The following is a 12016-nucleotide window of genomic DNA, read 5'->3' on the forward strand; positions in this document are numbered from 1 at the left end:
GGGTGTGTGTGTGTGTGTGTGTGTGTGAATGAGACAAGGAATCTAAGTGTGAGTAAGAGAGGGGGCCTTTCTGAGTGAATGAGGTCGGAGCTGGAGCCAGGGCCTGGACTGGGGGGGAGGGGGAGAAGGCAGAAGGTTCGCCTAGGGTGCCTAATACTCTTGCACCAGCCCTGCATGATGGGCAGATAAGATAGGCCATATGGTCTCTTTCTGCGGTCACATTTCTCTGTTTCTATGCTTTTCTCTCCAGCAGAAAGACTGAAACTGCAATCATGTCCTCCTAGATTAGAAAATTTAAGTCAGTTTTGTATTTTTAATTGACAACAAAAAATGTAAAAAGGTTAATTTTTAATAGGGCGCCTAACTGGTAATGAACTGTACGTGCATATCCTCCAGTCCACACAAGCCCAGCCAATTTTGAAACACAAGGTATTCTCATACATTATCTTTGAATCTTGATTTATGTGGCTCAAAGACTTGCACATACACAGGATGATAAACAGCTTAAAGTGCACACATTGGAGGCATGCCTACTACAGACATACAGTTTGGAAAATTAAATGTCTGCATGTCGTTTTCAAAATCCTCTGGAATTCCCTTTTTCTATGTGGGTATAAGTATGCAAATTATGAAAGTGTGCATAAAAATCCACTTTGCTGGCTATGGCTGATTTTAGGTGGGTTAACTGTTTATACCCATAGGAAAGGCACTTAAGCTTTTGAAAATTTACCTCAAAATGTGTTAGCATGTAAGTCTGGGCATAGCAAGCAGATGTTACCAAATCTGGGCAAGGTAATACTTCTAACCTCTAAGTGGCATCAACAGCACCATAACATTTATGAGTATACACATAACTGCCTGTTCAATAAGCAAAACTTGTAGATGAGCTCCTTTTCCCCAGTGCAGCAGCCTGGTTACTGATGATAAGGTCATGTGTTACCAGTGCAAAACAGCATTGTACCCAAGGACATCACTTGGTACTGACACAGGGCGCCCATGCCCAGTGCCCCAAGTGCTGTTGTCCTTGTGCTGGCCGGAGAGCCCTGGTGCTTTTATGGGGGGCAGGTCAGGCGGGATCCACCCATCCATAAAACCCAGAGATTTTCAGGTCTCAGTTCTCAGCATTGCATTAGAGAAGAGCCCGCAACGCATCTTTGGAGGCCCTCCCCCCTGAACACCCATAATAGAGAGGAAGACCTCATCCCCATTGTCCCAAGCCTGAAATCAAATAAATATCAAGAGATGCCTCCAATTGTACCGCAAGTAAAGTGAACCAGAAGTTGATCAAGCAATAGATAGAAGGTCAACATTCTATGATTCTAGCTTATTCTAGGCTTTGTTATTTGTGGTTTTGTTTTTTTCCTCTGTTTGCTTTCTTGGACAGAGCAGGAATGCACATGATTTGTTTGGGTTTGACTGTGGTCCTGGGTGCATGACACACAGCTCATGAAGTAATGTTTTATGTGTCATGAGGTCAGAAGCCGGGATATGATTTGTACAAATCACTCGGCACTTGGCTTTTCCATGGGAGAGGCTTTGGACCTTTCCACAGCAGTCAAAGGGTTAGAGTAGTTAAGAATAATTGCTATGTACTACATAAGGGGAAAGAACATAGAAATATAAATTTCACCTAAAATACAGCATTATGTTGCGGTCATTTTAAAGGCATTTTTATGAGTGATATAACTTCCCAGGCCTGCCTTATTTAGGCAATTGTCATTGGATGATTGTATGGCATTATTACTTTTTATTGCAAACCAAATATTTGTGTTTGATACAATAAGGAGAAAAAATTATTTTCAAGATGAAAAGTGATTTACTGTAGTGATCCTTTCCTAGCGGACTGACCAGTCAAGAAATATAATTTGAGATGAATGTTGTATTTTAATTTATAAGTTTTCTATTAATAAACAAGAAAATGATTTAATCGTGCAGTGTACCAGGTTTTTCTAGGTTAGATACATTGCTTTGCAGGAAATGGAATGCATTGCAATTTGACATAACCTTTTGCCTTTCTCTTCTAGGTGCTGGCTGTAAACTAAACTTTTGGAAGCTGAAAATATTCTTTCAACTATACCAAGATCGTTGGTCCCAGTGAAGGCATTCAACTAACATCTTCCACAGGTAATAAATCAAATGCTTAAAACCAGCAATTAATTATTACATGAGTTAAGCCGTCTGGCTGATATGTACATCACATGTTGTATAGGATTGAAAGGTACAAAGAGCAGGTATATAATTTTAAATTCCCACTACTTAGTGCAAGGTTTTCTAAGAGACCTGTACTCCTTGAGCGGTTTAGTGGACAAGTTATCTGGTCTTGCCCAGGATGCTAAATTCTGATGCTTAAGGGCTATAAACTAGTCTGATTTTCTGGGAAGTCACAGTGAATTTTCATGAGATTTATTTGCATTCAGTGTAATTTGTTTACATATTTTGTGTATTAGCCTTCAGGGACCAGAGTTTGACACCTGAGGGACATCAGATCAGAGAAACTACAACTGAAGCCTCTGCTTTCAATATAGTTATTATATAACACACCTGTAGGCTAATAAATATATTGTAAAACTACTTTAGTTTCATAACATAATATAAAAGATTGAAATGTTTGCCAATTTGCTTCAGAATGTTTTATTTTTGTCACAGGATCTATTGCAGAGCTGCCACAGGAAACAAGGGGGTGGGGCGGGGGTGGGGGTACTATGCCTTAGACCTTCTGCCCCCTGTTGTCCAACTTTGAAGGGAGAGGAGGGAAGAGGGGATGACAGGGGCAACAGCACCAACCGTGCCTAGGAGTGCCAAAATCCTAAATCCGCCACTGTCAGCGACCTCATCTATTCTAGTCCAAATGGAAAAATTTGTAGTTTCCCTCCCTCCAAAAGGTTAATATGTGGCAAACAGAGTAGGTAACAGTTTTGATACATGATACTGTTGGGGTTTTTTTGGAAGGGGGGGCTAATATAAATTAATGGATTCTTGACAGCTGTTTGCATTACTATAAGAAATCCCACTTGCATTTTAGGCTGAGGACACTATAAATCAGGGGTGGAGAACTCTGGTCCTCAAAAGCCACAAACAAGGGTTAAGGTTATCACAGGTTTTCAGGCTAACCACAAGGAATATGCATGAGACCATACCTGTTCATGGCTCTTGAGGCCTGAAGTTGGCCTCCTTGGCTATAAAGCAAAGCTGATTGTTTCCATCAACCTAAGAATGAAAATGAAACAATTCCAGCACCACAAAAAGAAACTGGCTTGGATCTGTTCATACGTTATAAAACTGATGAGAGGTGCAAAAAAATGGATATATTTTCAGTTTTTCAGCATTAGCTGCCAGAAAACAGAAGGATTTTCCATATTCTAATTTGTTTCATCAGCGATGACAAATTATCTTGTACATAAAATACTCTTACCCTTATAGAAACAGCTCAGACTTGGGAAAATTGAGTCAGCCAATTCATGAATGACTCCATCTACATTTATTATTTCAAAAACACCATGTTGTGTCATTTTTTTCCTCTACTGGAACTCTCCTTTGACTCCTCACCTGGAATGTACAACTCTTCTTCTACTTTCCTATGTGGTGACAAGTAACCCCCCATGTGCCAGGATTAGTTGAATGTAATCTGCAGACTAGGATCCATGAGGCATACTCTTAAACTCCTGGGGCTGAATATATTTTAAACACTCTCTCTCAAAACCCCAGTGCATACAGAATTCTTCCATAGAGGAGGAGAGCCTCCAGGCCCTGGGCATTATCTTCAACTTCTCTATAGTAGATTGTAATAATCACACTGGAAAAAAAATGTGATGGTCCAACTATAGAGTTTCTGTCAGATCTTCACCAGGAACATTACAGAATGTGTCATTTGTGTAGGAAGGAAACAGAGCAATAGCATGGGTGTGGGGGAGAGAGCTTGGTAAATACTCAGACCACCATTTTCTAGGTGTGGATTTTTTATTTACATAACATATAAGAACATAAGATATGCCATATTGCATCAGACCATGGGGTCCATCAAGCCCAGCATCCTGGGTCTAACAATGGCCAGTCCAACTCACAAGTACCTGGCAAGTACCCAAACATTAAATAGATCCTAAGCTTCTATTCCTTATTGATTTAATAGGAACTTATCCAAACCCAGTTACACTAACTTCCATAACCACATCCTCTGGCAATGAATTCCAGAGTTTAATTATGCATTGAGTGAAAAAGAATTTTCTCTGATTTGTTTCAATGAGTTACTTGCTAACTTCATGGAGTGCTCACAGTCCTTCTATTATCTGAGAGAGTAAATAACTGATTCAAGTCCTTTCATGACTTTGTAGCCCTCTGTCATATCTCCTCTCAGCCATCTCTTCTCCAAGCTGAACAGCTCTAACCTCTTTAGCCTTTCCTCATAGAGGAGCTGTTCCATGCTCCTTATCATTTTGGTTGACCTTCTTTACACTTTCTCCAGTGCAACTATATCTTTTTTGAGCTACAGTGACCAGAATTGCACACAGTACTCAAGATGCAGTCTCACCAAGGAGCAATACAGAGGCATTATGACATAGGGATGTGCAGGGACGCCATACGTTGCATTCGGGATTCGTATTTGTCGGGAAGGCAGATACTTTGCATTCAGCAAGGGGGGCCCCGTTACATTCATGCATTAATTCTTATTTGTTTCCCAGTTAAAATTGAATTAACTACAACCCCCCACCCTCCTGACCCCCCCCCCCCAAGACTTACCAAAACTCCCTGGTGGTCCAGCGGGGGGTCCGGGAGCCATCTCCTGCACTCACACCCTCGGCTGCCAGTATTCAAAGTGGCGCCGATAGCCTTTGACCTTACTATGTCACAAGGGCTACTGGTGCCATTGGTCGGTCCCTGTCACATGGTAGGAGCAATGGATGCCCGGCGCCATTTTGGCAAGTCTTGTGGGGACCCCCACAAGACTTGCCAAAAGTCCCTGGTGGTCCAGTGGGGGTCCGGGAACGACCTCCTGCACTCAGGCTGTCGGCTGCCAGTATTCAAAATGGCGCCGATAACCTTTGCCCTCACTGTGTCACAGGGGCTGACCAATGGCACCGTAGCCCCTGTGACATAGTAAGGTCAGAGGCTATCAGCGCAATTTTTAATACCGGCAGCCGAGGGCGTGAGTGCAGGAGATGGCTCCTGGACCCCCCACTGGACCACCAGGGAGTTTTGGTAAGTCTTGGGGGGGTCAGGAGGGTGGGGGGGTTTGTTTAAATTTGCTCCTTTAAATGGCCGAATAATTCAGCGAAGATTCGTTGTATTCATGGGGAATCGCGATATGTTTCGCTTCCCCACAATACAATGAATATGGCCCTATATGTTACAGATTACCAATACGTAGAAATGAATGCACACCCCTCTATTATGACATCCACCATTTTATTTGCCATTCCTTTCCTAATAATTGCTTTTTTGAAAGCCACAGCACACTGAGCCAACAATTTCAATGTATTCTCCTCTATGATGCCTAGATCTCTTTCCTGAGTGATAACTCCTAATGTGGTACCTAACATTGTGTAAGTACAGCAAGGATTATTTTTCCCTATATGCAACACCTTGCACTTGTCCATGTTAAATTTCATCTGCCATTTGGATGCTCAATCTTCCAGTCTCTCAAGGTCCTCATGTAATGTATCACAATCCACTTGAGATTTAACTACTCTGAATAATTTTGTATCATCTGCAAATCTGATCACTTCACTTGTCATACCACTTTCCAGATCATTTATAAATATATTAAAAAGCACTGGTCCAAGCACTCCACTATTTTACCTTTTTCCATTTAATCCTACTTTCTGTTTCCTGTCTTTTAATCAGTTTGCAATCCACAGACTCAGGGCTTTCCAAACCTGTCCTGGGGACCCCACAGCCAGTCGGGTTTTCAGGTTGTCCACAACGAATATGTATGAGATAAATTTGCATATACTGATTCTCCAGGATATGCAAATTTATCTCATGCATATTCATGGTGGACATCCTGAAAACTCGACTGGCTGTGGGGTCCTCAGGACAGGTTTGGAAAGCCCTGGCATATACCCATACAACAAAATGGCATTGGCCTCTGTGCTGGCCAACACCATTTTCAAACCAGGACCTGGCGGGGCAGGAGCAATTGAGGATCACTCCTGCCCCATTTGGATAACTGGAATGTCACTGATGGGGAAAGCTGTATCTGGGTGGGTATGGGGGCTAGGATAAGGCCTGGGGGTGGTTAATTGTTTTATTTTTGTTATACTGGGGGGGGGGGGAGTTGAGGGGAAAACCCATCCCTTTCATTTCCTTGGTTTTATTTTTTCCCCACATTGGTGTTTTGTTTTGGTTTAAATAAACAAACAAACCAAAATAAACAATATGAAAAATGAATAAGAAAAAAGGAAATGAAAAATATTTACTTGTGTACCCCTCATGGTAATAGCCTAACAAAAACTTCCATCCCATCAGTGAAATCTACTTATACATGATATATTTCAGCCAATCAGGATCATGCATAATTATGGAGTCACACTGAATTCTCATACAAGCTCCCAATTCTTTGGGCATGGTAGAATTTAGGTGAACAATGCATCTCTTCACTCTTGTTTAGTAGATAGGAAATTCTTCTAGTACAATTCAGTAGGGATGTGCATTCGTTTCATATGTTTCATAATATGAAACATATGAAACGAATGCACATCTAATTGACATATAATGGGAAACGTGAAATGAATGAAACTAATACACATCCCTACAATTCAGTACTGCAACTGATAGCAAGGAGATCTTCTGGAAACTCACAGGACTATCTAAGTAAACCCTACAAGCTCACAGATGGACACTTTTTCACTTTCAGGGTATTCTTAACACCCCCCCCCCCCCCCGGGGCATAAAATATCACATGTAAATCCATTCGCACATACTGGACTATACCACTTCCATAAATGGGGCAATTAATTTATTTTAAGTAATACTAAGGGTGTAACACAACACAGAGATGCTTGATGAGACCATCAGCAGTTCTGAATTCTGGCAATTAATGACTCAATGTTTGCCTGACTAGTCATGTTACATTTATTTATTTATTTATTTATTTATATAATTTATATACCGGAGGTTCCTGTATAATATACATATCACCCCGGTTTACAAGGAACAGTAACTATCGCTACATTTAGCGGTTTACATAGAACAGAATTAGGAAAAACGTTTTTACAATTGAACAAATGAAGTAAGCAAGTTTTTCCATTGAACAAACGAAGTGAACAAATTTAACATATAACAAAAACTAATCAAAGTAAGCAAATAGTGTATAATATTAGACCGTTAATAAACATGCAGTTAAATAAATCAATAAATAACATGGCATGTGGGAGTGAAAATAAATAAATCAATAAATAACATGGCATGTGGGAGTGAAAATACTTTTCTTACTGATCATTGGCTCAAGGGGAAAGCTTGTTTGAACAACCAAGTCTTAAGTTTCTTTTTAAATGTAGTGTGGCATGGTTCTAGACGCAGGTCTGGAGGGAGAGAGTTCCAAAGTGAAGGGCCCGCTGTGGATAGTGCACATTTCCTCAGAGCGGATTTCGCCGGTTGTGTGATTAGTCTGTTCTGATAAGCGCTTCTGGTTGGTTTCACGGATGAGTGTAGTTGAATTTGAAATGTTAAGTTGAGAGGTGTGATGTTGTGTAAGGCCTTATGTATCATCATTAAAGACTTGAACTGGATCCTGTATTTAATCGGAAGCCAGTGGAGGTGGTGGAGGATTGGGGTGTTATGATCTCTTTTTTTGGCATTTGAGAGAATTCTTGCGGAGGCGTTCAGGACCATCTGAAGTGGTTTGGTGGTGCATGCTGGTAGGCCTAGGAGGAGAGAGTTACAGTAATCCAGCTTTGGGAGTATGATGGCTTGTAAAACCATGCGGAAGTCTCTGTAAAGGAGGAGTGGTTTGAGTTTCTTTATTGTTTGAAGTTTAAAGAAACATTCTTTTGTTGTGTTGTTGACGAATTTGTTGAGACTGAGTCTGCTGTCTATGATGACTCCCAGGTCTCTAACTTGTTGCGTGGTGGAGAGCATGTGTGTGTGTGTGTGTGTGTGTGTTTGCATGTGAGTTTATGCCATGAAGATATTACATGTCTAGTAAAAAATCCCCCCCCAAAATGCAACATTATTGAAAATATCTATAATTAGTGTAATAAAATATGGCAAACTAAATTTCTCCCAAATCTTTAATTTTATGACTTATTTTATATAAAAAATGAATACACAATATTTAGTGACACCTCTGAGTTATTTTTTACAGCCCCTAGATATGTAGAGGTCACCTTCAGAGACTGCGGAGCTGTTTGTCACTCAGGGCAGAGCGTGGAAAATGTATAGATTTGTGTTGTGGGCAGGATTCTCTTGTGAGGCCCAGGCCAAATAATAAATCCAATCCACACTTTCTATTGTGTTCCAAAGAGAGCTATAGTTTAAAGTCCAATTCAGTTCAGCAAGGACAGAAAAATGCAGCACGATAGTTCAGAAAAAAATAAAGCACTTTAGGCAACCATCCAAAACGCTGTTACAATTTTCTCATATTGCTTGAGAAAAGTCAGATAGAAGGATCTTCCCATCGCTTCTCATCCAGGGCCCTTTCTTCTTCAAGGGCCAGATGAAAAGGTAGGAAATTCCTCTTACTTTATCCAAATCATTTACTGGCTGCAGGCTATCCCAGTCCAATCCTTTCCCACTAAGCTGGGGCTTTCAGTCTTCTTGACCTGAATCTTGAATCTCTTACCAGAGAAAACTCCGCTCTTCAGCGAATCCCTATAGCCTCTTGACAGCTTTCTCTGCGAGATGCCGGTGAGATGTCTCTCACCTCACTTCAAGTGCAGAACTCCTCAAACTCTAGTAGTCTTTATTATAAGGAACAAAAAACTGAAAAATCAGTGAGGGAAAAAGTAATTTTTCCCCCATTGATTTTTCTCCTGTTTATTCCCTGGGAAATCTCTGGTTATTTCCCTGGGAAATAAAATAAAAATTGAAAATACCTGTCACTCACTGACCCATGCTTTGGGGGATGGCCGCTCCTACCACACATTTCACACAAGATCACCATCTCCTGAATTTCCCATTGCTGGCAAATTCTCTCTTTCAAAGAACGGTAGGGCTTAGTCGGCCCTACATCTGATTTATTTTAAACCCAGGTAAAATTTCATTACAAAAACTTAATTACAACTGTTTCTCTTGTTAAAACCCATGACTGTCCCGCAGTAATTCTGCTGTCTCGGCACACTGATGACAGTGAGATTCCTGAAGCATCTGTGCTAATTGGCAGAAATGTTATTGATGGCACATTCTATCCAGGGAAAAGTAAATTTTAGAAATCACCATGTTTACTTACGAGAAATAGCTAGCATGCCTGAACAGGTGTGACAGCAAATTAGTAGGGGAAACACATTTTTCCAAGTTTTTTCATTAAACTAAGCCTGAAACACCCCCCCCCCCCCCCCCATCCTGCTTTCCCTCCCAGCTAGTCGGGATTTCAGGGTATCCCTAATGGATATGCATGAGATTTATTTGCATGCACTACCTCCTTCTCCCTCAACTCCAAATGTGATCTGTGGACTACCATCCCCCAACCCACAACTCACTCCTTCAAAAAAAATAAGTGGATTCTTTGCTGTCAGGAGGGAGCTGGATTTCCTCTTGCCAGCAGCAATGCCAAATAGACACTCAAGACCCACATACCAAAGCACATTCCCACTCCCACCTCAATCCAACCCCTTCTTCTGGGTCCACTGCAGCCCACATTAAGACAATATTTCTCAGGGTTGGATAATACAGGCGACAGTGGACAATGCCCATGGGTACAGAGTAGCCATGGGCCTGCAAGCACAGCAGGGAGTTTGAAAATGACCCACAAAATGGATTCACCATACCACAAAAGTGTTGTAAAAATGCAGGAACACTGATAGAAAAGAAGAAAGCTGTATAGAGTCAGGCTTTAACAGGAAAATATCTTTTTTCATTTGATATATACACTTCTTGTAAACTGATTTGAAAATTTACTAAATAAAAGCAAGAAAAACAAGTGCAATGAAGCATCCAGAGTGAAGAGGATTTTGAAAGTGTATTTCAACTTTTAAAACTTGGGCCATGGATAAGTTCATCTTGAGATCAAAAGTGAGATTTATAGAATTTTCCTCCCTGTGGTTAAAATAAAACATAAAGCCACATATGCTGTTGACTCAGTACTACTTATTCATTAACCTGAGATATGCATTGTAATATGATAAATGATGGCAGATAAAGACCAAATGGTCCATCCAGTCTGCCCAGCAAAGTGTTCAGGGTTGTAACTGCTGCTCTGTGCAAGTTACCCATATTCAGAGAAGTTGGCACATGTTACCCCAGTGCTTCATTTCTATTCTCTTGCCAGTAGGGCCTCTCTGTATTTAACAGTACATTCTCTAATTTATACAAGATCTGTTTACTGTACATCAGAGTTTAACAAATGAAGTTGGTGGGCCTGGGAAGCGTTTTTGGGCAGGGAAAGTCTCATGGGGGGGGGGGGGGGGGGGAGTGACTAGGTGGCCCTTTATTTCCTACATATAACTGGGTGGCCACCTTGGCTATAATTGGTGGACCATTCGGAGTTTCAGATATACAGTTCGTAGTATGGAATTTGTATGTGCTTCCATGTTTAGCTCTGAATCTGGTAATAAACCTCAGCTTTCCACTCAAATCTTCCAATTTCAGATTATCATTGTCCAACACAAGTTGGACAGTTGGACACTGGCCTTGTCTTTAGGAATTTTAGTGATCTATAATGCTTCCATTTTTAATGGGTTCATACATAGACCATTCTGTCTCATCCACTCTGAGATGGAGTCAAGACACTGTTTTAACCACCCAACTGGCCAAGACAGCAACATAATTGGGAGTTTTCCGCATAACAGTGAGTTCATTGTGGCAATCCTTTAATTTAATGCTGCTTTTGAAGATGGATTATAGAGCATTTGACACATTGTATTTCAGTGTCTATTCCTGGCCATTAGACTTAACATCTATGTATAACTTTCACAAGTATGATGCCTGGATGTGAGAACTTCCAAAATATTCGACCTTCCATATTTTGAAATGACAGTGTGACTTCCCTTCAGTAGCCAACATTTGTCTACTGACAAGTAGACTTGATAAGCAATAATTGATGTGAACTATTACAAAAAAAAAATTGTAATTGAAATAGCAAAGTTTCCAATGTCTATCTAATGCACTGGATTAGTGATTGCTATTCCTACATGTGCTTTTTCATTTCATCTCTCAGGGGTAGTGTCTCCAAAAGGATTTGCTTTGAACATGCCATGCCAGGAATAACCCTTACTCTTAAGCCAGTGTATGCTGAACATGATCTCAGTTTCTCAAATATACTGCTACTGCTCTTTAAAATACTTGCATTTTGCCAAAGAAAACAGCCTTCTGGAGCTCATAAGGTGCGATATGTACAGGCAATATATCAAGTTGTGCTTGGAAACTGTTTTTGATCAGGCTGGTGATATCTAAAACCATTGGTATCATTTCTTTAGTTTTCTGCCCCATATTCCTGATGTTTGATTATATTTCTTTATACTTGATGATTGTCCATCTCTCCCTGCATAGTACAGCATAGCTACTGATAATAGACACTTATATTAGCAATAATGATCTTGCAGTCTTTCTCCTTTTGCCACTATATTGTACTGGTGTCAAACTTTTTATAGGTTGGTATGGGAATCCCATGACTGTTTTTGCTGCTGTTCTGTCAGGGTCATGATACCCTCACCCCCTCCTGTTTTTTCTTTGGTACATTAGTGTTCACACAGTTTCCAGTGGATGAGCCGTCTGACATCAGCACTTTACAGCTGTGCTGAAGCACATTGAGCTCCCCAGGGGGTCTGTGTGACTCTTTCTAAATATTCATTGTTTCATGGCATTGATAGATGTAAATAAGGATAGATTTTTTTTTTTTTTTTTTTTTATTCCTATACCTGCATTG

At 40.6% G+C, this 12016-nt stretch overlaps 1 protein-coding gene across 5 annotated transcripts in view; it reads left to right on the top strand.

The window, feature by feature from the left end:
• Positions 1–12016, top strand: part of SULF1 (sulfatase 1) — a 369532-nt gene that overhangs the window by 71905 nt on the left and 285611 nt on the right. For all 5 annotated transcript variants that reach the window (XR_003854840.1, XM_029591438.1, XM_029591444.1 and 2 more), the window contains exon 2: positions 2025–2124. The gene's annotated coding sequence lies outside the window, so the exon portion shown is untranslated. The remainder of the gene's footprint in view (positions 1–2024; positions 2125–12016) is intronic.

The sequence above is a fragment of the Rhinatrema bivittatum genome, chromosome 2, assembly GCF_901001135.1.
Source record: "Rhinatrema bivittatum chromosome 2, aRhiBiv1.1, whole genome shotgun sequence".
In the NCBI taxonomy this organism is placed as follows: Eukaryota; Metazoa; Chordata; class Amphibia; order Gymnophiona; family Rhinatrematidae; genus Rhinatrema; species Rhinatrema bivittatum.